We start from the raw sequence: 4,343 nt of genomic DNA, 5'->3' as shown, positions 1-4,343 counted from the left end.
GGAGAGTCACGATATGCTGAGAAGTATCCCTTACGATGTAGAATAAATATGATTAATTAATTAATCATATTTAATGAATTAGAGAATTTATATAAATAATGATAAAATAGTTTTATTATTATTTATTTCTACTACCGGCTTAGTATTGAACCTACAGGGTCACACCATAAAAGAGAATGATTTAATAGTGGAGGAATTAATTAATAATGGCTGATAATTATTTATTTATGAAATAAATAATTAATTGGCAAATTTAATAATTAATTAAATGAGATTTAATTGATTATAAATTAATTAAGAAAAAGTTCTTAATATTATTAATTAAGAATTTAATTTTTGGAAATTAAATCAAGTGAGAGAATTATTTCTAAAGTGTTTAGAAAAAGGATTAATAATTAAAAGGTGTTTTAATTATTAATGAGAATAATAAAGGGTTAATAATAATAATATTTTATGGGAAAATTTTCAGCTGAAAATTTTGCCTATAAATATACTATTATAAACCCTATTTTTTGCCTCAACCAAAAGATTTTCAAAACCCTAATTCTCTCCACCACCTCCTCCTTCATTACATCGTTTTCTTGGTGGATACCGGTGGAGTGCTTCACACTTGAGGAGCAGCTGCTAGGGACCTTCGCTCGTTGTTCTGGGATCGCTTTTAAAGGTTAGAAATCGATCCCATATGTTTTAATCACAATTTATATGCTTTTATTTGGATTTTATATGTGTAAAATTGTTTTACCATGCTTCTGTGGTAGATAAAATCCTACAATGGTATCAGAGTGTAGGTTGTATGCATATAGATCTGTGGTAAAAATTTTAGAATTTTATGTGTTTGTATGAATTAATTATGATTTTTACAAGTTATATCATGGATTAATTATGACTAATTAGAAATTGTTTCTCAGAATTATTTTGACTGTAGATCTGAGTTCTACAAGTGTTGTAGATCGTCTGGGTATTTTTCATAATTTTATGATGTATGGATTAATTGTTATGAATTTTTTGAAGTTGTTTTAATTAAATTCGTAATTAAATATATATATATATATATATAATCTGTAAAGTATATATGTATATATATGTTCTGTTGATGCTGTGTTTTAATGGTGGCACGGAAAGAGAGAAAGCAGCAGAAATTAGCAAGACGTTTGATGAGTGGCGGCGGCGGTTCAATGAAAAAATAATAATAATAAAAAAAATGGCTGAAGTCTGAACAGGGCAAAGGACCGAGCGTCTAATGTGTGCGCGTGGGGCTCACGCGCTCGTGAGTCACGCGCGGCGCGTGTCAGACACGCGCGGGTCAACGGTCAGCCCTGTGCTGATGTCATGCTGACATCATCAGATGACATCATGCTGACATCAGCTTAGGGTTTAGGGCGCGTGAAGCGCGTGTGCGCGTGGTGCGCGTGGATGACAGTCACACACGCGCCTGACGGCGCCTGTGCGTGTGGGGGCGCGTGAGTTTGTTTTTTTGAGCGCGTGTGGGCCCGTGGAGTGTCAGAATGGGGCGCACTTGGTGCCGTTGGATTCGTCTTTTCGAGACGCATCTAATGGTATATTATATGATATTTTCTGAAATTGTTTCGGACTGTTTATTGCTAACAGTAGTATTTTAAAGATGTTTTTGACTGTTTTAATTGCTTTTAAATGCCTAATGTGATACATAGAGATGTATAATGCTTAGACCAATATGCTACATGATGTAACATGCCTACCTTTACGTTTATTCATGCTTATATATGTGATATATGCTTAGTTTATCATGCGATGATAGATTTAGGTGAACTTAATTAACATAAGGCGTTTGTTAGACAATCTAGAATAGTGAAATTGTTTCATGACCTTAATATAAATATTATGAATACGATCATGAGATTCTTGTGTTTATGAAACACGTAATTGAATATGAGTTTTCAATATTGAGAGAAAGGATGATTATGTCAACAACAGATTTCTATCTATAAGAAAGGGTTATTAAGTGACGCCTCTTGACAATGCTCCACCCGATCTGGGAATCATCTGATTATCGATTATTGATTTGAAATATTTAATTTAAAAGGAAGAATCTCTTTATAATATGATTATGATTGTAACGTAATATAATCCCTCTAAATTTAAATAATATTAAGTAGTAATTGGCCAATGACACAACGGGCTTGTGTCGGTCATAGCCTTCCAACATGATAGAAAGTGGTTCTTATTTTTAAATCATTATCGTTTCATGCTACAGCCGAGGGCTTTGATTTCGAAATAAGAAATACTTGTCTATTACATAGAGATGTGTACATTGAATTAGAATCTAAAGGTCGTTACGTGCTACAACCATGGGTCGTTGGACACTGATTCAATTGTATGAAATGTTGGGCTAGACTTGACTTAGAATATTGAGTTTGTCGTGCCACAGCCGTGACTCAATTATTCAAGAGGCTAAAGTTGTCTGCCTATTGAACATCACATGACGTTTCGTGCTACAGCCGAGGTTGTGTGATGGAATGTAGGATCCCTATTCCCACGAGCATTATGAATGCTTAATTTTCACTTAGGGGTTGAATAAATTAGATAAACTAGTGGGAGACACTTATGAATAAAGACCCGATTCATATAGTGTTTTGAAATGAAGTTGAATATTTGCTAAGTGTTGTTATGTGTTTATCATTTACAGATTTACTATATTCGTCATGTCTTCTACACTATCACTCCGGAGCATACTAGATGCTCACAAGTTGACTGGTCCTAATTTAGCTGTTTGCTTTCACTGTAACAAGTTGGGGCACTGGAAGAGGAACTGTAAGGTGTACCTTGCAGAATTAAAGAAGAAGTAGGGTAGTGAGACTACCGCTTCTGATTCAGGCATGTTCATGATCGAAGTTAATATGTCACTAGGTCAAATTTCTACTTGGGTATTAGATACCGCATGTGGTTCTCATATTTGCAATTCGTTGCAAGGACTAAAGGGAAGTAGGACTCTTGAAAAAGATGAGGTGATTCTATGTATGGGCAATAGAGCTAGGGTTGCTGCCATATCTGTAGGATCATTTAGTTTACATATGCCTACGGGAAAGACTATTATTTTGAATAATTGTTATTACGTTCCCTCTATTGTGAGGAATATTGTTTCTATTCCTATGTTGGATTTGGATGGTTTTTCATTTATTATTAAGAATAATGAATGTTCCATTCTTAGAGATAATGTTCTTTATGGATGTGGTATTTTAAATAATGGTTTGTATGTATATGACGTAGAGCATGATTTACTTCAGATTGAACAAACTAACAAAAGAAAACGAGATGATGAAAATCTGACCTATTTATGGCACTGTAGGCTAGGTCATATTAGTGAAAATAGACTGCGGACATTGCATAAGGAAGGGTTACTAGACCCCTTTGATTTTAAATCATATCCTACATGTGAGTCTTGTCTATTGGGTAAAATGACCAAATCTCCATTTAGTGGACATGGAGAGAGGGCTGCAGATTTGCTAGGATTGGTACACACAGATGTATGTGGACCAATGTCTACGCAAGCCATGGGTGGATTTTGATACTTCATTACTTTCATAGATGATAGATCTAGATTCAGATATGTGTATTTGATGAAACATAAGTCTGAAGCCTTTGAAAAGTTCAAAGAATATAAACATGAAGTGGAGAAACAAACCAAACATAGTATTATAACTCTTCGATCAGATCGAGGTGGTGAATACTTGAATGGAGAGTTTCTAGATTATCTCAAAGAAAATGATATAGTCTCCCAGTGGACTCCTCCATATACTCCACAGTTGAATGGGGTATCTGAAAGGAGAAATCAAACTTTGTTAGACATGGTTCGGTCCATGATGAGCTATGTGAATCTTCCAGTATTCCTATGGGGTTATGCATTGGAAACCTCAACATATTTACTGAAGAAGGTGCCTTCCAAATCTGTTCCTCAAACTCCATATGAGATATGGAAAGAAAGGAAACCGAGTCTTAAAGACGTTAAGATTTGGGGATGTCCAGCTTATGTCAAGAAAGTTGACCCGGATAAGCTGGAATCTCGATCCGTAAAATGTAATTTTGTGGGATATCCTAAAGAGACTTTGGGGTATTACTTTTACACCGATCATCGGGTGTTTGTCTCCAGACATGCTACCTTCTTGGAAAAGCAGTTTATCCTTGAAGGAAACAGTGGGAGCAAAATTGAACTTGATGAAGTTCAAGAAGCACAGACTACTACGGATCAAGTGGAAACACCTGTTCAGACTGAACAACCTTCTGTGGAACAGCCCATTCGTAGGATAGGGAGAGTGTATCGCCAACCTGAGAGGTATTATGGCCTTGTTAATGAGAATGGCAATGAG

Source organism: Apium graveolens, chromosome 8 (genome assembly GCF_009905375.1).
Source record: "Apium graveolens cultivar Ventura chromosome 8, ASM990537v1, whole genome shotgun sequence".
Taxonomy (NCBI): Eukaryota; Viridiplantae; Streptophyta; class Magnoliopsida; order Apiales; family Apiaceae; genus Apium; species Apium graveolens.
This window is presented reverse-complemented; position numbering follows the sequence as displayed.